The sequence below is a fragment of the Notechis scutatus genome, chromosome 6 (genome assembly GCF_049901735.1).
Source record: "Notechis scutatus isolate UNSWTSFEM ecotype Mainland chromosome 6, rNotScu1.2, whole genome shotgun sequence".
Classification (NCBI taxonomy): Eukaryota; Metazoa; Chordata; class Lepidosauria; order Squamata; family Elapidae; genus Notechis; species Notechis scutatus.
Window position 1 is genome coordinate 36,628,534 of NC_142014.1, and position 24,432 is coordinate 36,652,965.

Sequence of the window (24,432 nt, forward strand, 5' to 3'; positions counted from 1 at the left end):
TTTACTGCCATTCTTTGGAGTTGTTTTTCAGTACTGTAGTCTTCAATCCCACCTCTCCTTTTTCCAATTTTGCTATGATCAGTTGAGTTTTAGTGCTATTACCACTCTAAGAATAATAGGAATTAGAATAGGAATAAATGCAACATGTGAGTAATATGGAAGCCCCATATTTTCTATTCTGTCATATTTACTATTGTACAGCAATATGTTACCTACTATCTTATCTTTGTTCTATTTTCTTTCTAATTGTCCGAATGTTCTTTGATTCCTAGTAGAAAAAAGCTGGGAAGTTGTTGTTTTTTAGTGTGCAACACTGACAAGAGATTGAAGGACAGTAATTAAAAACAACATGATGCATTTGGGTTTAATAGCAAGGAGGAGGAGAGTAGAAATCTGTGCTGGGCCCTGGAAAATTGGCATCTATACTTAATCCAAGACCCAGTAACACATCCAGGACAGTTCTACCCAACATGCTGAACTATTTAGTGCAACCATTTAAAGTCAGATAGCTTATCCAAAAGACTAATCCTGATTGAGTATAAACTGAAAAGCTACAGAAAATCCATCAATTATGGACAAGAACTAGGAGAAGCAAGCCAAATCTTCTGGATGGAAGATCACTGAGTTGGATCCCTGAGAGTGACTTTTTTCTTAGCATTGTTTCTGGGTGATTTGAGATTCAGACAACTTTCTTCTTATTCCAGTACATTCCCCCACCAGTTTAAATTCTCAGCTGGCCACCAAAAGTCCAGTTTGTGGCACCGAAAACATTGTTTTGTGTTTCATTTATGTCAATTGTTCCATTGGCATGAACAGCAAAAGAAACTCCAGGGACATTTTATTTCCCAAAAGTATAACTTTACTGATAAACCCATAGAGGCACAGAAGTCAGTTTTAAGGTTTTGACACGAAACACAATATAGTTAAAAAACAAAACCTTTTATTTCCCTGGGCCACCCATTGTCCCTTGTCCACCATTCCAGGTTAAACATTTTGTTTTGGGAAACCGTCTGTGCCTTCCAAAAGTTCTCACCGTACGAACTTGAAGTTTCGAGATTTTCTCAGGCTGCAAATGGTTCACATAAATTCCGTTTCTCCCTCCCAACTCCCCACACATCCCACCCATACTTTTCCCTCCTCCCTTTGCTTCTTTGTCAAATGGAAAGCAGAAAGTCAGGGTGCTGTCAGGGTTCCAAGTAACACCCCCAACAGAATCAAAACTCCGAGGCAGGCATATTCCTCGAAGTATAGATTTATTAGACATGTCATATTGGCACATCTGGGAAATTCCGACTGTAAAGTCCCTCAGGTTTCCCCCTAGTTAAAAATATATATTTCCTCCTCCTGCCCCTGCAGACCATCACATGGCCCAATCAGATCACAGTCCAAAGTTCATCCGGACTCACATCCTGCCTCCTCACACCTGGTGGGAACGTCCTTGGTTCTCAGAGAAAAGAATTTTATTTGGGTTTTAAAGCCCTCGCTATCTCTACCTCCCATTCCCACAGCTCAGCCAGCTACCACTGTGGCAGCCCTGAAGACACCAAGGAAAATAGCTACAAGGTTGACAGGTGCCTTGTGAGTCAATCTTGACAATAACCAAGCTAATTCTGCTTTATTATAAGGCTACGGTAACAGAATCTTACAAGTCTGAAAGTACTAATCTTCTGCTGTCTCCTTTACGGTCTGAGAAACTGGGGGAAGGTCCCTTCTGAAACTCTTTCCCTTTAGGCAGCTGAGGGTTATGCCCTCTCTTATCTGCCTATTTCCTAGGCAGTATCTCTTTGCCCTGCCTGTCAAGGTCTTTGTCATATACCATTACATCTTTATTGAGCTGTTTTTTCAGAACCTGATTTTTCTGGAAGCAATTCATTCTCCAAAGAGCAGTCTTTTACTGGACATGAAACTATATTTCAGAATTCACAGCAGTTTTTTTTTTTTTTAAGAGAATCACAATTTTGGATGAACACCTTGAAACACAGATGCTTCTGAAGTGGTGCACACTTGTTGCAAAAATCATCTGGTGAAACATAGCTGACTTTAAAAGCAAAACAACCTGAACCACCTCCTTCTGCTCAACAGAAAGAGAACCTTGTCTACTGCTGCCTCTGCCCTTTGGGACATTCTCCCCACCACCACTCTCCTGGTCTTTAAAAAATATCTAAAGATATCGCTTAGGGCAGGGGTCCCCAACCGCCGGTCCACGGACCGGTACCGGTCCGCGGAACAAGTCTTACCGGGCCGCTGGTTGCTGGGCGCCGCCATCTTTTTTTGGTAAAAAAGTGCTTCCGGTGAGCTTTTCCGGGTAGAAAGTTCACCGGAAGCACTTTTTCATCAAAAAAAGATGGCGGCGCCAGCGCTTCCAGTGAGCTTTTCCGGTAGAAAGCCATTTCTACCCGAAAAAGCTCACCGAAGCGCTGCGCCCTCATCTTTTGATGAAAAAGTGCTTCCGGTGAGGTCACCGGAAGCACTTTTCGTCAAAAGATGGCGGCGCCCAGTTGATGCTGGTACCGGGCCGTGGCGCCCAGCTGATGCCGGTACCGGGCCGCGGCGTCAAAAAGGTTGGGGATCACTGGCTTAGGGCTCTGAGAGGAGCAACAGCCATGGGGCTGATTAGCACCCTGAAAACTCTGCCTCCACCTTTCAATTAATTTTTAATGTCAAATTTTAATTACCTTGCCTCTATTTAAAATTTTTATATTTGGGTTTTTTATGTTTTTAACATTTTACTTATACAATACCCAGAGTACTTCTGGGAGGGAGATGGGTGGTTCCCAAATGTGATAGATAAATAAATAAATAAAAAATCACACTCACACACACACACACACACACACACACATATATAGATGGAAAAAATGCTTTTATGATCATATTTCAGTTGGGGAGAATTTGTTCACAAGAATTGAAATTGTTAATTTTCCATGCGTAAATTAAGTTCTAAAATGGCAACTAAAGAACTTGATGACTCAGCAATGACTATAGGTTAAATATTTCAGGTATGACTAGATGAACGTTTGTGGTAACTGGTTAATCAGATGCTGAGGCCTCCAAATTTAAGAGTTATTTGAGCAACCTTCTGCATTAAAAGATATAGTGTTACTTTGGAAATACCCGTTCCTCTCCCCATAGCAATTTTTGCTATTAATTTAAAGGAAAAATAAATATAATTTAATGCTTTATAAATCTCAAAGAACCTCAAGGATTTTGCCATAGTTTTATGTAATGATACATTTATCCCATTGTTCCTATCTGTGCCTCAGCCAAACGGCCTCCTGGTAAACCAGCAGGCTTATTACAACTGCTCCATGGAAGGAAATTTCTATGTATTTTATAGTGGAATTACCTGAAAGTGGGGAGAATACAGTTATTTGGGAAGTAACCGATTTGTTTTCCAAACAGGTACATTTCATACCTTGTCCGAAAATCCCATCTGCGAAAACGTTGGCTAAACTGTTTATTTTACATATCTACAGGTTACATGGGTTCCTGAATGCATAATCTCAGACAGGGGTGTCCAGTTTACCTCAAACTTTTGGAAGGAGTTCCTGAAGTTATTGGGCTCCGCCCAGGGCTTAAGCTCCACCCACCACCCACAAACCAATGGGGCTTGTGAGAGAACTAACTTGGTATTGGAACAGTATCTTCGATGTTATATAAATTATCAGCAAGATAATTGGGCTGACCTATTGCCATTTGCTGAGGTGGCATATAACAATTCGGTACATAGTAGTACTGGGTTTACTCTATTTAAAGTGGCTTTGGGACAAGACTTTGTACCCATACCCAAGCTTCCACAGGAGAAACCTGCTGATAGGGATTGTATTTCAGATGCAAATCAGATCAAACATGATGATCTCTTCATATCTCAGTTCTGCTAATATTGCACTGTGTATGAAGCTAAAAAGAAAAAAAACATATCTCATCTAGTGGTAGAAATGCATAGTGCATCAGTAGCAGCTGGAAGAAAACCTGGAAGAAACCTATTGGAAGAAAACCTGGGGTAGAAGGTTGAAGAAATGACCATTGTTTTTCATTTAAATGTTATAATTTCCGAAAAAGATATTTTCCAAACTTGTGTAATGTCTTTAGAATTCATCCCATTTTTAAGGTTTTCATGACTGAGGCAAAGCATGTTGGGAAGTGTGTTGACTCCCAGGATGCTGGCACATATAATTTGGCCCCCACCCATGCCAATCCATCTCTAACTGTACAGTGATTTGAATGAGCAAAGAACCAATCATCAAGTTTTAGAGCTTCTTTTAATTGTGCAGTTAAATCATTTGATAAGTCAACTTCCTTCTTTTTCTGGGCTCTGGTAACCACTGGAGCTGCCAACTGTTTGGTTGGGACAATAGGCCGTAGCACTATTATATTGAGGTAATCTAGATAAAGCATCCGCCATGAAGTTCTTCCCCCCCCTGGAATGTACTTCAATGAAAAATTAAAGCACTTAAAGTACTGTGCCCGGCGAACTTGCTTGGGAGACAGCTTTCAATGCATTTTCAAAGCCTCCAAATTTTTATGATCCATCCACACCTCAAATGAATGTTTTGCCCCTTCTAAGAAATGCCTCCAGGTTAACAGAGCCCAGCGAACTGCAAAAGCTTCTTTTTCCCAGATGGCCCATCTTCTTTCGGTTTCAGTTAGTTTGCAGGAAGTATATGCACACGGTTGCAGAGTCCCCCACTTGTTTGTTTGTAGTAACACTGCCCTGACTGCTACGTCACTCGCATCGGCTTGGATTACAAAAGGAGCATCCATGTCCGGGTGCTTGAGTACTGGTTCAGTAGCAAACAGTCATTTCAGCTTCTCAAAAGCGGCTTGACATTCCATGGACCACTCCAGTGGTTTACTAGGCTTCGGTTTCATTTCCCCTTTGGTTTTTAGGAGATTTGTGATAGGCATTGCAATCTTCGCAAAAGCAGGTAAAAATTAGCGGTAAAAATTAGCAAATCCCAAGAAACTTTGAAGTTGTTTCCTGGTGTGGGGAGGGGCCCATTCCAAAATGGAACGAACTTTCCCCAGATCCATTTCTATGCCATCATGTGATATGCGATAGCCTAAATAGTCAATTTTTTCCTGGTGAAATTCACACTTGGGCAACTTTGTGTACAGCTCAGCAGCTCGAAGTTTTTCCAGAACTGACTGCAGTAGTTTCACATGTTCATCACAAGTCTTCGTGTAGATAAGAATATCATCAAGATAAACCAACACCCCTTTGTATAAATGTTCATGCAACACCTGATTGATCATTTGCATGAATACTGCAGGGGCCCCCTGTAGGCCAAATGGAAGAACGTTGAATTGGAAACAGCCCATTGAGCAGTTAAAAGCAGTTTTCCATTCATCCCCTTCTTTAATTCGAACTCGGTAGTATGCTTCTCTCAAGTTGAGTTTCATAAAAAATTTTCCCTTTGGCCAAGTGAGCCAACATATCCTTCACCAAGGGGAGGGGGTACATGTTCTCCACCGAAATAGCGTTGAGGTTTCTGTAGTTGAGGTTTATGTGTGATAAATGAAGAGAGCCATCTTTCTTTTCATGGAACAATACTGGGGCTGCTACCCAGGTCTAGCAGGTTGGATGAAACCACGTTCCAAATTCTTATCGATAAATGACCACAGCTTTTCTAGCTCCCGCGGTGTCATCGAGTACAGTTTCGGTTTTGGGAGTTTCACTCCTGGCAAAATTTCAATGCTGCAATCTGTTGAGCGATGGGGGGAAGCTCATCTGAGGCCTTTTCACTGAATACCTCCTTTAAGTCCCAATATTCCTCTGGAATTTTCTCCTCCCCCCTCAGACTCTCGGTGCCAGTGGAGGACAGCTCAGTGGAATTCTTGAGTTTCAGTTGAGATTGCCCCTCCCCTTCTGGGCGTTGGTCAGTACGTATGCGCAATGATCCCCTCCTCCAATTGACGTGGGTGTTCCATTTCCGGAGCCAGGGCAAACCCAGTATTAGGGGGCACTCCATCCCAGGAACCACAATAAAACACAGTCTCTCTATGCTTCCCCATCATCATTTCTACTGGTTCCATTATGAAATGTGCAGGGCCGCGCCCAGCTACCGATCCATCCAGTTGTCAAAAGGCTATGGGTGTTTTTAAAGTCTTTAGCCTTAAGCCCATTTTCTCTACTACCTCCGAGCTGATTACACACCTTGTGCACCCAGAGTCTAACAAGGCCAATATTTCTCCCAACATGAGTACCCTTAATCTCACTGGAATGCTCATAGGGCCCTTGTTTGGACTTACCAGTGAGTTGTCTTCCAATTTGGATTCACACTCTTCAGAAAAGGTTGGAGTTCCCAGCTCCTCTCCTTTCGGAGGGGCGATCTCTACAACCTCCTCTGCTTTAAGCGCCGTTTCGCGATGCTTTGCTGGGGTGTTTTCAGGTTTTCTTCCTCCTCCTGGTACCCCCTTTGGCTCTAGCTTGGCATGGCAGTCAGCAGCCTGGTGACCTTCCTTTCCACACCGGAAGTATGCAGTGGTCTTGGGTTTGGCCGCCATTCCTCCTTTTTGAGGTTTTAAGGCTTCTCGAGGGCTGGTGGGGGAGGACTTGCTCCAACCAAGACCCCCCCCCCCAGCATCTGTTTTGGGTCAGATCAATTTCCACCTCTGCTGCCAGCACGTACCACAGCTGCAGCTCACTCTTCTAGCAATACAGCTTTGATATACATCTTCATTCAAGCCATCTTTAAAAGCTTTTATCAGGGCTCCCTGGGACCAGCCTCGAATATGACATGCCAGTTCTCTAAATTCCTGGGTGTAGTCGGCCACTGATCTCCGCCCCTGATTTATGGTCTTCATCCTAATTCTGGCCTTACGTTCAGCAAGTAGGTCTTCAAACCTGGCCCACAGCGCAGTCATGAACAGGTCATAATTCATCAGTTGAGGGGCATTATCATTATGCAAAGTCACCATCCACTTTGCAGCTGTTCCCTCCAGAGCCCTTGTAACACATCTAACTTTGGCTGCTTCTGAGGAAAAATCCTCTCCATATTCCTCCATATGGCTCCAGACTTGTGCTAGGAAGAATCCTAACTCCTTGGAATCCCCCCCATATTTTACTTCCAACGGAGGCACCTTTGGAGTTCTATGTCTTCTGGCAATTACTCCCCCCCACTGGGGGCCCCTGGGCGGCTGCTGCCTGTTGCACTAGCCCAGGTTGATTTATGGGGGTGGCTGCTCTGATTCTTCTGGCTGGGGCTGCCTCCCCCTCCTCTCCCTCATACGTTTGATCAGTTTGAGGTTCTCCGATAGCTTCATTTAAAAGATGCATGGCTTGAGTTAGTAAAAAATTATTTCTTTCCTTCTCTTGCCATGGCTCTTCTCTTCCATGCCAATGGGCAGTGGTCACTCCTGGAGGAGGTTTTTCCTCAGGATCCTTCCAGCCGACTCGCAGGGACTATTTGGGTTTTACAGCTGGTTTTTTGCCAAGACTTAATTCTGCTAACAAGTCGGCTTCCCCTGCCGCCTCTAACAGTAGGGAATCTTGTCCTCCAGTTGCTCCCAGGTCTTCTTGGTCGCTGGCTGGATTTGACATTGTGTTCAGACCCCCTCAGAAGAAAACTTATTAATTCTCCGGATGGGCTGGTAATGTGGATATTCAGAATAATGTCAGCTGGTGCTCCATTCAAAATCCAAGAAAGAAATACTTAGACTCCATTAATTAGAGAAAAGATATCTTTTACTGGAAGTCAAGTGGTAGCAACAAAATAATTCTGAATCTGAGAAAATGAGCGCGTAAATCACATATACAAAGTAATGGCAATGTTCCCACCCCCAATAGTTCAATTGGCTCATCCAATTAAAAGTTGTGTCATCATGTGGGCATCTCCAGGTGGTGATGAGGCCTCTGTCCGTTGACCTTGGCATATTTTGATAAAGAGCTGCAGCTGCGCATAGCATAGGATAGAAGCCTAAGCAAGAATCTACGCCTCCCCCAACTTATACAGTTTTGGTTTGTAACACCTCCAGCTCACTTCCCATAACCACATCCCCCCTCCTCCCCCCGTTACTTATGACAGCCGAAAGATGCAAAGCAAAGGGAGAAAATCTTGAAGGCTGACAATCCCATTCCATTCATCTGCAACTGGACCAGAGGTAGTATTCAGCAGGTTCTGACCAGTTCTGGAGAACCAGTAGCAGAAGTTTGGAGTAGTTCGGAGAACCGGCAAATACCACCTCTGACTTGCCTTGCCCCATCTATTCTTTGCCTTCTAAGTCCCAGCTGATTGGCTGGATCTTCTTTTGTTGCCCTGCACAGGAGAACGGAGCTGGAAAGCAGGTTAGTGAGGTGTGGAGGGAATGGAATTTTGCAGTAAACTTCCCCCAGGAGTGGGGAGGGAATGGGGATTTTACAGTATCCTTCCTCTGCCACGCCCACCAAGCCACGCCCACCAAGCCACGCCCACAGAACCAGTAGTAAAAAAAATTGAATCCTGAACTGAACCACACTATTTTTATGAATAACCCTTTCCCTGCAACTAGTTTTGTTTGGATTTAGCTAAATATTTCTTAACCTTACAGAAACAGAAAGGAATGGGCTGAGAGTGAGTCTCAATGCAGGCATTTCTGAAATAGCTGCTTTTTCATGCCAGTGCTTAGTTCTGCTAAAATTAAATAAAAGATCAAGTGGGATTCAACATTATGGTTTCATATGTTTGGATTATCACATCCAGTAGTGGGTGCTTTTACTCAAATATGCTGCAGAATGAAACTTTTCAATCTTTTCATGTTTTACTATGCTGTATTTATAATATTTTATAGGCAGCTATATCTCCTCTTATCTAATCTCAATGTAACCACTACAAATGCCATGATGCAATGCAAAATATCATTAGAAGGTGAAGAAAAAATCAGCAGGTATGCAGTTATATGATTTCCATGCAGAGTAGTATGGATGTAAAATATGTTTAGAGTTATTACCTAAGGAGAAATTAGCATTACATTTATCATTATTTTAATAGGTTCATATATACACTGCTCAAAAAAATAAAGGGAACACAAAAATAAGACATCCTAGATCTGAATGAATGAAATATTGTTATTAAATACTTTGTTCATTACATAGTTGAATGTGCTGATAACAAAATCACATAAAAATTATCAATGGAAATTAAATTTAGCAACCCATGGAGGTCTGGATTTGGAGTTACACTCAAAATTAAAGTGGAAAAACACACTACAGGCTGATCCAACTTTGATGTAATGCCCTTAAAACAAGTCAAAATGAGGCTCAGTAGTGTGTGTGGCCTCCATGTGCCTGTATGACCTCCCTACAACGCCTGGGCATGCTCCTGATGAGGTGGTGGATGGTCTCCTGAGGGATCTCCTCCCACACCTGGACTAAAGCATCCCCCAACTCCTGGACAGTCTGTGGTGCAATGTGGCGTTGGTGGATGGAGCGAGACATGATGTCCCAGATGTGCTCAATTGGATTCAGGTCTGGGGAATGGGCAGGCCAGTCCATAGCATCAATGCCTTCGTCTTGCAGGAACTGCTGACACACTCCAGCCACATGAGGTCTAGCATTGTCATGCATTAGGAGGAACCCAGGGCCAACCGCACCAGCATATGGTCTCACAAGGGGTCTGAGGATCTCATATCGGTACCTAATGGCAGTCAGGCTACCTCTGGTGAGCACATGGAGGGCTGTGCAGCCCCCTAAAGAAATGCCACCACACACTATTACTGACCCACTGCCAAACCGGTCATGCCGGAGGATGTTGCAGGCAGCAGAACATTCTCCACGGTGTCTCCAGACCCTGTCATGTCTGTCACATGTGCTCAGTGTGAACCTGCTTTCATCTGTGAAGAGCACAGGGCGCCAGTGGCGAATTTGCTAATCTTGGTGTTCTCTGGAAAATGCCAAGCGTCCTGCATGGTGTTGGGCTGTAAGCACAACCCCCACCTGTGAATGTCGGGCCCTCATAACACCCTCATGGAGTCTGTTTCTGACCATTTGAGCAGCCACATGCACATTTGTGGCCCACTGGAGGTCATTTTGCAGGGGTCTGGCAGTGCTCCTCCTGTCCCTCCTTGCACAAAGGTGGAGGTAGCGGTCCTGATGCTGGGTTGTTGCCCTCCTATGGCCTCCTCCATGTCTCCTGATGTACTGGCCTGTCTCCTGGTAGCGCCTCCATGCTCTGGACACTACACTGACAGACACAGCAAACCTTCTTGCCACAGCTCGCATTGATGTGCCATCCTGGATGAGCTGCACTACCTGAGCCACTTGTGTGGGTTGTAGACTCCATCTCATGCTACCACTAAAGTGAAAGCATCGCCAGCTTTCAAAAGTGACCAAACCATCAACCAGAAAGCATAGGAACTGAGAAGTGGTCTGTGGTCACCACCTGCAGAATCACTCCTTTATTGGGGATGTCTTGCTAACTGCCTATGCTTTCCACCTGTTTTCTATTCCATTTGCACAACAGCATGTGAAATTGATTGTCAATCAGTGTTGCAACCTAAGTGGACAGTTCGATTTCACAGAAGTGTGATTGACTTGGAGTTACATTGTGTTGTTTAAGTGTTCCCTTTATTTTTTTGAGCAGTGTATTTTGGCATATATTGATAACCTATCGACAAAATTATAACTTTCATTTTTATTAAAAATATTTCAAAAATATATTGAAGAAAATCAATGTCAATACTTTTTCTGCTTTCAGAAAAAAACAATGCTATCTATTGTGAATGAAGGCAAATATGTGTGTCCCAGGATAATGTTGCAGAATCCAATCTGAATTGGTCACTGGTACCAGAAATGTAGTCAGATACTTGATGGACTTCACCGGGCAAAATGTTTCATATCAAAAGCATTGGATTCCAGCAGTAAATACCAACTTGACTTCTCACAAAATTGGACAATTGAGAAGGGGTTCTATTGTCAGTCTTCAAGTGCAAGTAATCTACTGTGACTCCCACATTCCTGAAGGATTCATTCTTTCTGCCTTATACTGTCTCTCATCTGATGAGATGAAGGCATGGTTGGAACTTGGTTTGAAGAATGGTTCCTGGCCCATGTTCATGCTGTGGGTAGGAGCACATGAAGATGGGGCTAAAAACAGTGTAGGACATTGCAAATAAAGAGTGAGTGCTTTCATTTATTTACCACTATTCCCATTATTACATTAAGGATAGATCCTGAGATCTTGGAGCTGAGCAAAAAGTTAGCACCAGTTCTGTATGCCTTTGCAGAATGGCTAATGCTATAGCAACAGTACCGGAAGCAGCAGCAATAGGACAAAACGCAGCATATATCATAATGTCATAGTGTAAATTCCTTGGCTTCAGTGGGCAATGTGGTGCTGATCTGTGACTAATTATAATACCATAAGAAATACATACAGTAAAGCCATCATTTGATTTTTTTTTTCCTTTTCTCTTCTTGGGGCTGGTTTCACGAAACATTTTCCTTCCAGTTTAACCACTCACCATGTGGTAGTGCAAATTTATTTATACATATGTTTATTTATTTTATTAAATTTATATGCAGCTCATTTCATTGTCAAGTGATTTTGGGCAGCTTACAACATCATAAAAACAGTATTATAAAATTTAAAAACATTAAAAACAAGAGCATTAAAAGTTAACAAAAACAGCTTTTCAAAGCAGTATTCTCTGTTACTGATAAGCTTGTTCAAAAAATATCCCCTTACAGAATAATGCATAGCTAAATATGTAACATAGTTTACATTTACTTTGAAATAACACTTATACTTTAGTCTTTATTTATAATAAATAATAGAAATGAAAATCCTATTCATCTCACCCATGTGCATTAGAACCAGAACTGGCTAAAATGGCCTTTTGGAATTCTCCATCAAATTTGTGATCAGAGTAATGGAATGCATACATTTCAGAGGTGGTATTCAGCAGGTTCTGACCAGTTCTGGAGAACTGGTAGCGGAAATTTTGAGTAGTTCGGAGAACTGGCAAATACCACCTCTGACTGGAGATTTTACAGTATCCTTCCCCTGCCACGCCTACCAAGCCACATCCACAGAACCGGTAGTAAAAAAATTTGAATCCCACCACTGATACATTTCCTGATTTCGTTAGGTGAAAAGGACATTCTGCAACAATGTACCAAGGGCATAATTCCCCTATGGACAGTAACAATAAACCCATTGGCCCCAGACTTCACTTGCAGCATGAAAAGCCAAGAGGCCACAGACTAGAATTTCTCAACCTTGACCACTTTAAGAAGTGTGAAATTCAATCCCAGTATGCTGGCTAGAGAATTCTGAAATTCTTGAAGTCCACACCTTAGAAGTGGCCAAGGCTGAGAAAGACTGCCGTGGACTACTGGAGAAATGAATGCATGGTGAAAGACAGCATAAATATATTACCCATGGATTTACTCATACATCACTTGGGGAATTTGTAGATAAATAACTCAAAATAAGCCACATATTCCCATGAATTTTTTCCCAAATTGTCTTCTCCTTTGAAATAATTTATTCCTTTAAACTGAATGAAAAGTGGTGCCTAACATGAAAGAGAATTTCTTGTCTGACACTGATTAAAATGATCACGAGAAAAAAGGTTAATCACTCTGGATCCATGATTAAGTCAGTATTACAAAGCGGAAATCAATTTAAATTTACTAACCTAAGGCATATATACAGGACTCATAGACAGTTTCCTACCTCAGGTCATAGATTCTGTATGAACCAGCTGGTGTTTTACTGTTTTTTTAAAATTCATATATCATTTATATGACCATCTGAATGCCTAGATAAATTATTCTGTTATCTGGAGAAGTGCAGACAGATAATTGTAGACTTTAATCTTCATAGCTTAATCTTCCTCCATTTCTATATTAAAATGTGTTTTAGGTCTTCCTACTCAATCCACTGAATGGGACTTCAGACTCCTGCCATAAAAATGTGCTACTATCAGTCTCTGTTCCAAATGTGCAAAGTCTGGATGCAGTTCTTTTCCTGTTTGCATGCTTTTCTTTGAAATTACACCCACTCAAAAAATGTACAGGGAAAAAATCTGCCCACAGACTTTTTAGCAAGAAAACTGTCATCTTGTCATCTGAATGTCTGGCTTGCACAAACATTTATCTGCTTGCACCACTGGCCAAAACAAAAAAGGAAAAGTCAGTTACTCATTCCCGCTGTAAGCATTTTCCAATGCTCTAATCTTTTTATCCAACTTCCCCTGTACAACAACTCCCAGTTATGTTGGATTGGCATCTAATATTCCCAGCTTCATTCCTCAATCTGGCTTATATGTATCATTAAGTCAGCTTACTGTATATGATTTATTTGGTTTGGTTCGGCTTGGCATGCTGCAAGACCTATCAGAGATTGGTGTTATGTGTGAACTAGGGCACAGTAGCTGGTTCAACAATCTACTGTTTATAGGTAGTCCTCAATTTATAACAGTTTGTTTTGTAACCGTTCTAGATTATAACGGCACTGAAAAAAGTAGCTTATGACCATTTTTCACACTAGCAACATTGCAGCATCCCCATGGTCGTGTGATCAAAATTCAGATGCTTGGCAACTGGCTCCTAATTTTTGACAGTAGCACCTTGTGCAACCTTCTGACAAGCAAAGTCAATGGGAAGCCAGGTTCATTAACAACCGGGTTCTCTTAACAACTGTGGCAAGAAAGATCGTAAAATGGGGCAAAACTCAAATTAATATTTGTTAAATACCCCCAAATCACCCCAAAATTAGGACAGCATCTTTTGGCTCTCAAATTTTCAAATCACCCAAACTCTAGAGAGAATATCCACTATGTTTGGCTTCACATCTTGACCTTTTCATATGTCAGAAGTGTGATAATTATAAATATGATAATTAATTGTGTATATTAATTCTATATTGCCATTAAGCATGGTCATTTTGTTTCTTCCATTCAGTTGTGTCAAATTCTTGGTGACTGCCTGGATAAGTCACTGCAGTTTTGTTAGCAAGATTTTTCAGAAGTGGTTTGTCATTGCCTCCTTCCTGGGGCTGAAAGGAGACCCGGCTGGCATTGGGCCTAAGAGGAGACTAGAAGTCATGCACTCCTAGTTTCTAGCCTAATGCCTTAACCACTGTGCCACATTGGCTCCCCAAGAATTGTAATTAAGTATGGTAGTTAATTTTACAGTAGCATTTTTAAAATAACAACAAAAGCAATTAATTAGAAGTTTGCAAGCCTCCGTCCAACTATATGGCAATATGCAATGCAATTCTATCAGTGCCTGCTCATGAATATCAGTCCACCACTTGTGGCTTTCCCTGGAACAGAAGGGATTTGGCACAGTATTTCTCCAAGCATTAGAACAGACCTCAAGCTGCTAAATTTTCATAAAGCTATAAAGACAGCTTTTCAATATGCCATCAGGATTTGATATATTTACTTATTTCTTGTTGCTGGGGGATGTCGAATGGGATTTGATTATTAATCTATGTGTTGAGTTTGTAATAATAAATTGTTATGCATCTCTTTTTAATACAATTACCGTATTGGGCATATAGTAATTCAAAGTTTGTTATGAGCCTATTGTGCTACTTACAAGCTCAGTAAAATAAATAAGTAAAACCCATCTTCCACTTCTATTTAGCCTTAGCTATGAATCCAGTCAGTCCAAAACTGTATCATTTCTAGCACTGCCAGTTCTCAGTCACTCTTTTCATACTTTTTCCTCTGTTTCAGAGCATGGTGTGGAAAATGATTGTCGAAAAGGTCATCTGCAAACTGCACATTGTTTGACAGAAGAGATAATTAGCATACTACATTGTCTGCAAGAGAAAATATTTGTCTATTGTGGTTTACACCTAGATCTGTAAAATATACTTTTAAAGGTTAAAGCCTAATAATAACAGTGCCATGTAATTTCCTGTAAACATAACATTACAAAATAAGGAGATTGTAGTCAGTGATGGCATTCAAACATGCTCAGTCCCTCAAAGGCTGCTCAGAGATCTGTGCTCTTGGAAGGCAAAGCAGAACTGAAGAAACCCAGATAGTTTGCAGCTCATAGCTCTGGGGAAGACCTTTAGTAGCCTGGGAAAATTCAATTGAAGCAGTGGCTTTCTGGTAGGAGAGGTGTAGAAAACAAGACCAGAATCATTTGCTTCTAAAAAGAAGAGACAATTAGAGAATTTAGCCAGGAAATCAGTTTTTCCCTTGAAGATTTATGTGACATGGACAGAAAGAGAATGGAAGAGGCCAAATCGGGATGTTCATACCATTCGTTCCTTAAACGCACCAGTGCCCGGGAGAGCTGTTTATTAAACCTCTTGCCTCCATTTTTCTTAATAGAGGGATGCCTATCTAGCAGTCTTGTTCTCCCTGCTGCTGAAACCAAACTAATGGCTGAGACAGTCCAGCTATTTGCGCTGTTTTAGTTTTTATTGTTTTGGTAGGAGTGTTTGAAATAGTTCATCATTTTGAGAGCTTCAGCTACATATAAAAGTAACTGATGAATCATATCCCTCTCTCTCATAGACACATATGCCCAGAGACACAAACTGGAGTGACTTTGCTTTACTTGCTGCAAAAGGATTTGAGGGAGGTGGGTGTTGCGGTTTTTTTAAAACTGCTTAATCAAACACTTATTCACTATTTAGATTACTTCTATTAATTCAGATACTTACTTTGCCCTAATTGTACAATAAGTAGATTTACACCAGAATTTGCTGGATAAAATAATTTTATATATGTGCCTGCATATCTAAGTCCAGATGAATTCAACGGTTTTAATTCCCTAAAAATGGGCATAGCATTAAATTTTTAATTATGGTTTTTGGTATATTTAATTATGTTTTATAATCCACTCAATCATGGTCAAAATGTTAAGACAAAAAGAAGAAACCAGCCATTTAATGTTGGCAGCACAATCCCAGGTATGCTTTTTTCCAAAAGTGAAGCTTATTAAGATCAATGGCTCTTATAAATCTGTCTCTATGATATGTGGGCACTTGATTTCATCAGCTCTAGTGTATTTTATTGCGTTGCTAAATTGATACCTAAAGAAATGGGAAAGAACAAAGATTAAGGAAGTGTTGATTTGAAACATTCAGACCACAGCACATTAGAAGGCGTAAATTAAAATTTATTGAGTAGAAATGTATTTGTAATCTAGAATTTTAAAAAATCCTCCTCTCACCCTTATGCATAGGATCTTAGCTGTTCCTAGCATTGCACTCTTCTGGACAGTTGTTCTTGGGATCTGTTGGAGCCTCTCTCCCAGCTTAGGAGTCACAGTACCCAATGCTCTACCACCACTGGGACCAATTTGGCCTTTACTTTCCACATCCTCTCAAGTTCCTCTTTCAGGAACTTGAGAAGATACTTCTCCAGTTTCTCATGTTGCTGTCACTTGGCACTGCTACAACGATCATCACTTTGTTGTCTTCTGGTTTTTGTCTACTACTACGATGTCTGGTTGATTGGCCAGTATCTGCCTGCCTGCCTGGATTTGAAAATCCCAAATAATCTTAGCCATCTTATTTTCCGCAACCTTCTGTGTGACTCCCAACTAGACTTAGGGGGGGTATAGTCCATATCAGCTACTTGTTCTGCTGTTCAGTGTATGCTGTTCCTGTCACTCTGGAGTCTTTTTGCAGTGTGACAGACCTCTGTTTCCATAGACCTGGTGCTTAATGCCTGGTCCTATGCTGCTATGATCAGTGCCTCAGTTCAGGCCTTTCCAGTCACTGGTAGCATTTCCCAATGTCTGTTACCTTAGCTATCTGTCGATGGTATATCCATGCAAGGTCTTGTCTTGCCAGGGCACTTCCTCTGCTTGAACTTTCTCTCACACCTGCTGTTACCTCAGGCATTCTGTCATCAGTTCATCTTTCAATGCCCTCTTACTGATGTACTCTGTGTTTCATTCATAGCAGTGGCTTTCTGGACTCTGACGGCCCTCTTTCCATCTGGTGTACAGTCTCTGTGTGTTGATTATAATATTGATAGAGAAGGAAGAGAAAAGTAAGACTATAATTTAAAAAAATAGAAATTAAAATATAAAGTGATTTGCAACCTTCATCACGTATAAACAACATTAATGTCTCTTTACCTCCTCTAGGATTACAAATATTTATCTCTTAATCCCGTATCTTCTTGGTTATCTATAAATAAATCCATAAAGCAGAAAGCCCATAAAGGATTGCCAAAAGTAACAATATATCTTGCTTTAAAATATACAAACCTTATGCTCCCTCCTTTTACTTCTAACAATCTTAATCTCTAGTTCATTCAGATATTGTGGTTGTGTGTGTGTGTGTGTGTGTGTGTGTGTGTGTGTGTGTGTGTGTGTCCCCTTCCCTCCCTCCCTCTCTCTCTCTTTTTCTGTGTCCCATTGCACTAAGTTCTTTGAGGCTTAAACAAATCTCTTTTGTAAATCCAACAGGAAAAAAATTATCCAGGCCACACTCATCGTTTGCCATTTCTATTTCTGTTTTAAATTTTAAAACCTCATCCAATTGTTTTTTGTTTGTTTGTTTTTGGTATATCCAGTGAAACATCCTAAATCATTCTCTTGGCCTGTCTGCTGTAAATCCACTTTTGATACCATCTCTATCTTGTCAGGTAAAATTTGTCCTACATCTGTCCTTTCTTTAAAATTTAGGCACATCCATAGAAACATACATTATTACTGATATTTTTGCTATTGTGTTTTCTATTTTCTGTTCCATTCTTCAAAAGTCCTCAGTTTAGTATTGTCATAGCATTTTGCATCATTTTATAGGCTTTTAAAACTTTCCTCTGCATAAAACCTTTCATATGCTATAGTGTCCAAAATTTGAAATATTGAAGTTGCTTATCAGTGTCTTGTAAAAACCAAAAACATCTATTTCATCCAATAAACCACTTGTATTTTATAATTAATTCCAAAATCTTGTAAAAGTTTCAATATTCCAATTGTACCTGGCCCTCAGTACATTTAAAACATTTTGAGATCAAATTTTATTTAGTTTTTTATTGTATTTCATATTTACGTTCTGAAGCTTATGATGAAATTTTTTATTTCATTCAGGATTGAAGGCAGACTCACTCAGCATTTTCAAATTTGTTGTTCCAAAGTTCTCCACTAGCTTAGAAGTAGTTAATGAGTGATTTCTGAAAAACATTAGAAAGTGAGATTAGCAAATTTAGTGTCCTTTAAAAATCTCAGCCAGCCTTGCGAAAAAGTTTCCTAATTTCATCATCTTCTGGAACTCAAACCCATGGAAAATTGCTTTTCTATGGTCTCCTTACACTGTAAGGAGCACTCCTTCCACTGCCCAGAGCACATGTGAGCGATACCCTGTCCTCTACTTATCTGGAGAAATTCTAAAGAACTGGTCTATTCACCAGTTCCTTGCTCTTTGCCATGGTCATTGGATCTGCTTTCATAGAGTTATTTTTGGTTCACTTTGCCTGCCTCAGAAGTCTTGGCTATCTGTCATAAATTGAGTTTTAAAAGTATATCAGAAAATGTAACAAACTGTTTCCACCCATTTTCTGTGAGGTGCAGCAAGAAGGAATATGGAGGCAAGCATTCTCTGATATGTGTGATGGAGCATAGAGGATTCTGACAATTCAGAACTTTCCCGGAGGGACCCACCCAGTTCAAGAGACTGCACAGTCCCAAGCTGGAGGGGAGAAGGGCAAAGAGGTTCAGGGTAGCCACATACTAGAATCTCTCAGGATATATCTACTAACTTAGCAAGCATTAGTTTTAGTTTGGCACCATTCTATTAGGTGTAAGTAAATAAAATATTGGACTCACTGTCTCATCTCTGGGAATGACCCTGACACGGTGTGATAATTGAGACCCTAAAATAAGAGCTGTCACCTACCTTTTGATATTCAGAAAAGTAGTTACCGGTAATCTAGCTTTTTCTGGAGATCATTGGGAGACTAAGGAGTTGAAACAGCTTATGTACCTAACATGAGAGAGTAGTGCTGGTAACAGATGTGTGGTTTATCTTATACTATGGTTTTCTCTGTGTTTGTGCATGTGTGTTTGTGTGTGTGTTGTGTTGTGTTGTGTTCATTTTTCCCCTAATAGGTATCTCTATTACTCTTTGTTTTGATGATGTTGCTATAGTTATATTATGTTCCTGATTGAAGCACTGTAGCAATGGGAATAAATAAACAAATACACATCAGTAGTGAAGAAGACCTAAATATAAGATGGTGTTTGACTTCCAATCCAATAAAGAAGGTCAACCTATTTTCAAAAAGCACCTGGAATGACTTGCCTCCAGAAGATGGGGGTGCTCCAACGCTGGAGGTTTTTAAGAAAAGATTGAACAACCATTTATTTGAAATGGTATAGGTTTTCCTGCATGAGCAGAAGGTTGGACTAGAACAGGGGTCCCCAACCGCCGGTCCGCGGACCGGTACCGGGCCGCGGAACAAGCCTTACCGGGCCGCTGGTTGCTGGCGCCGCCATCTTTTTGGAAAAAAGCAATTTTTGTCAAAAGATGGCAGCGCCAGCGCTTCGTGAGCTTTTCCGGGTAGAAAGCCATTTCTACCCGAAAAGCTCACCGAAGCGCTCGCGCCGCCATTTTTGACGAAAAAATCGCTTCTGGTGACGTCACCGGAAGTGATTTTAGTAAAAAAATGGCGACGCCCAGCTGACACGGAACCGGGCGCGGCGCCCAGCTGGCGCGGAACCGGGCCGGCGTCGAAAAGGTTGGGGATCCCTGGACTAGAAGATCTTCAAAGCAGTGGTGGGATTCAAATTTTTTTACTACCGGTTCTGTGGGTGTGGCTTGTGTTGTGTTGGTAGATCGGTCCAAAGAAGAGACGCGAGGCGAGTGACTTTTAAAAGCTCTTTATTAGTTAGGTAGATCTGCTTGCTTGGCTTGGATCGGCAGCAGCTTATATTGGTCTCGCACAGGGTGCTGCGGCCAATGGCAGCCGTTCGAATCTCCCGCGATCGGCTCGGCCAATCGCGGTTTCTTCGTAACGGCCAATCAGTGCCGCACAGTCGACCAATCAGGTTGCTGTGCGTCTCAGCCAATCCGAACGCAGGTATACAAGAATGCAAACACAGAACAGCTTGGTGGACGTGGCTTGGTGGGAGTGGCAGAGGAAGGTTACTGTAATATCCCATTCCCTCCCCACTCCTGTGGGAAGGTTACTGTAAAATCCCATTCCCTCCCCACTCCTGCGGCAAGGTTACTGTAAAATCCCATTCCGTCCCCACTCCTGTGGAAAGGTTACTGTAAAATCCCATTCCCTCTCCACCCTATTAACCCGTTTTCCAGTTCCATTCTCCTGTGCAGGGTAACAAAAGAAGACCCAGCCGATCAGCTGGGACTTGGGAGGCAGAGAATAGATGGGGGTGGGGCCAGTCAGAGGTGGTATTTGCCGGTTCTCCGAACTATGCAAAATTTCCACTACTGGTTCTCCAGAACTGATCAGAACCTGCTGAATGCAACCTCTGCTCCAAAGTCCCTTCCAATTCTGTTAGTCTGTTATAAGTACAACTGAAGCAATTAAATGTCTCTCTTGCTGTTATGATAGGAGAGTGGTTGCCTCACGGGGACACATGTGTTCCCTACTGGGCTTGGGAATCACTCTGACAAGAAAGAACCAATCAGAGTTCAATATATTACTCAATATATTAATTAGAAAGCAAAGGACAACTTTTCTTGATTGGGGAATCAAAATATTTTTGCTTTCCTTGTGAGGGCTTTACGAGATATAGCAATTGCACTATGAAGTTGCAGAAAGGAACAGAGACAGTTGGGAGGGAAACATTAAAGAAAAATAACTTTTTGTATTAAATAAAATATTAAAGCTTCTATGGTTTAACATATCAATGTCATTTTCTTTTTTGAAAGAAAGCCAACAAATTGCCCTACCAAAAATCTTCGATTTGCCATTCAGTGCTGTAGCCTTGATTGGTGATGGGGGTTACAGAATAGGTTTGAATTGATGGACACCACCATTAGCTTCCCCTTGTTAGCTTCTTTGTATTTAAGTTACAGATATTTGTGCAGAATCTTCCTCTTTTCTCTTTTTTCTAGCACTTCAACAATATATGTAGGAAAAATACTGTCAAAAAGAAAGGAGGAAAAGCAGATGTTACTAGATTGTTTGAAGAAGTTATGGTATCTCCTCTGGACAATGAGTATCTTCACTTATTTCATTTATAAATGTTTTAAGCATATGTGGAACGGATTTCTTGGGTTAATGTGTACCAACTTTGGCTGGGAACTTGACAAAAAATACTTTCACTATCCTGGGAGTCCAGGATTTGTAAATGACAGTAAATGAAAGTGAAAGCTTTTGTCCTCAGGTGTCAAAGTTTGATTTCACTTTATACTGCAAGATATTCAACCTTCACAGGAAATTCCATTCATGTCATAAAATTACCGCATCATCACAATGTACCTCAGACCACAATCTTAGAAACAGAAATGTATAGCAATAGGGAAAAAGTGATGGGAGCAACGATTCTTTTTTGTGGCATAAAGGCATTATGTGTTAACTCATATTCCTAATGTTAAAGGGGCAATTGCTCATCCTTGTAAGCAATATACAGTGCAATCCTATATAGATCAACTTGAGATCAAACCTTATTGAATGCATTCGGGCTTTCTTTGGGATTACAAAGTATATTTAGAATTGAGACAATAGGTATAATATCAATGAAAATACGAAAAGTTTTGTTCCTTTCTTATATAGCTGGCTGCAACAATTAGAATGAGACAGCTGCTTTAGGTAGCAGCTGCTGAGTGGTAGTAACTTCTTGTAGAAGAGAAGGCCATGTGCCCTAGATTTGGATAGCTTCTTTCCCTTAAATGGAAGCAGATATAACTTTGCAAAGATATTAGCTTCCCTTTGTTTTCAGTGCTAAACTGTCTTGGGATGGCTCTTTGCCTAGTCTTTTCATGTATTCATTCCCTGCCCCAAGCACATTTACATCAACAGTAACATTACATATTACTGAAAAACTAAAAAAAAATGCTGATAAAGTGGCAACATAAACCTTATAGGAAATAGGTGGGTATGTTAGACATCCTACTTTTTTGCATCTTAGTTGTTGTCTATGCAAACCATCAACAGATACAATTTCTCACACTTATTGTTTATTCAGGCATTGTAGGAAGAAGGGAGATGAAAAAGAAAGAATTTGTCTTAACAAAAATACTTATGCATGTGTGTTTAAAAAATAGAGGAGATTCCTGAGGGTGCTCTATAGTTGTAACCTCTCCTGAAATTCACAGCTACTTTAAGCATGGTATATAAAATCATACATTGCAATGTCCTACCTGTCAATGAATACTTCAGCTTCAACCATAACAACACAAGAGCACACAATAGATACAAACTCAAAGTTAACCGCACCAAACTTGATTGCAGGAAATACGACTTCAGCAATAGAGTGGTCAATGTCTGGAATACTCTACCCGACTCTGTAGTTTCTTCCCCAAACCCCAAAAACTTTAACCTTAGACTGTCTACTATTGACCTCACCCCTTTCCTAAGAGGTCTGTAGGGGGCGTGCATAAGCACAGCAACGTGCCTACCGTCCCTGTCCTATTGTTTCTCTTATTCTTCTTTTATTTTTCTTATATGTACCCATTTCATGTATTCACAACTATGTATACACTTACACTTATTATCTTGTAAACAATTGGCAAATCAAATAAATAAATAAATAAATAAATAAATAAATACTTCTGCTGCACATGATGGAAGTGTTCCCCTTTTATGCAGGCTGGTTACATGGCAGTCTCTATTAAAATAGTGAATGGAGACGAGCATTATCATTTCATATACTACAACCTTATTTGATTTGCAACTTGATATACTATGACACAGTAAATGTATAATTAAATATTTTAATATACCTTTCTCTGTGTTTCTGTATGTGTGTGTAAGGGTGTGTTTGCATAATTGTATTTTCTTGGGATTTCCATATTTCAAAGCATTTAGAACTGATTTTTCAGTCCCTCTTTTGTTGACTAAAGACTTCGGTTTTAGTACTGATGGATGTGGTTACATTTCTTTTCAAAGGCAAAGCTTTCTATGCCACATATATCTTGTTTCCTGTAGAGAGTTTTTTTAACCCTGTGAGAAACACTCTTTAAAATCCCATCCTTTTTTGTGGCTACAAAAAGTATCACAGAACACTAAGGTATTTCATTGAAAACCATCTTGCTATCTCATCATATGGAAATTACAAATTGCTGACAAATTGCCAGAGAGATTCTTATAATGAGCTTCAAGAATATCCCATTGAAAGTTCAGCATAAACCACAGACATTCCATCCCAACCGTTTGGGCTGTTTTCCATAGTATAAATGGAACTTCACATTAACAAGGATTGTTCCAAATTCAACCTACAGATCATGTTCAGCCTTTGAGAAGATAGGGGAAGCCATGTTTTCTGTAGGCAAGTTTGTGCCAATAACTTTGTAGGGCAATACAGATACTGCATTATAATTAAAAGAACACATTTCATTATAAATTGCACCATTCGATTTGTTGTGACAAAAATAAAATGATAATTTACTTCTAAGACATTTTTCTTTGACCCTTCAAATCTGACAAGGACCAGTTCCAGTTCCCACTTAATAGAATCAGAGTATCGATTATATCAAACCCCAAACTCATGGATGATTTCACTCAACTGTTTCAGTAGAAATTAAACGGGTTGGGAGAGAGGACTGAGCTCTGGGATACCACACAATGAGATACCATTGGTGCAATCTATCCACTCCCACAGGAACAATCCCTGAGGAAAGAGGCAAGCTAATGCAGCCCAGTACCTCCCACTCTAATTCCCCACAGCCAGTAAAGAAAAAATTCATGGTGAACAGTATTGAGAGCTGCTGTGAGATCAAGGAGCACAAGGATGAAATCATCAGCTCTCAACAAAGCACCTTGAGAAGCACTATCACTGCTGCCTCCATAGTATACCCTTATCTGAAACTGAGCTAAATCAGACAAAGATAATCCCTTTATCCAAGATCCTCCAGAACTTCTATCCGACCACCTTTTCTATAACCTTCCCCACAAAGATTGGAAACTGGACGATATTTGTCCAGAATGGTGGGATTCAGAATAGAATAGAAAACTTTATTGGCCAAGTGTGATTGGACACAAAAGGAATTTGTCTTGATGTAAATACTCTCAGTATACATAAAAGAAAAGATACATTTGTCAGGAGTCAAGAATCATAAGGTACAACACTTAATGATAGTCATAGGGTACAATAAGCAATCAATCATACTAGAAAACAGTCAATATAAATCGTAAGTATACCAGCGACAAAGTTACAATCATGCAGTCACAAGTGGGAGGGGACAAGTGATAAGGAGTGATGAAAAGTGATTAACAGTAATAGTAGTGCAGACTTTGTAATAGTTGAACAGGGTTGAGGGAATTATTTGTTCAGCAGAGTGATGGCTTTCGGGGGAAAACTGTTCTTGTGTCTAGTTCTGGTGTGCAGTGCTCTATAGT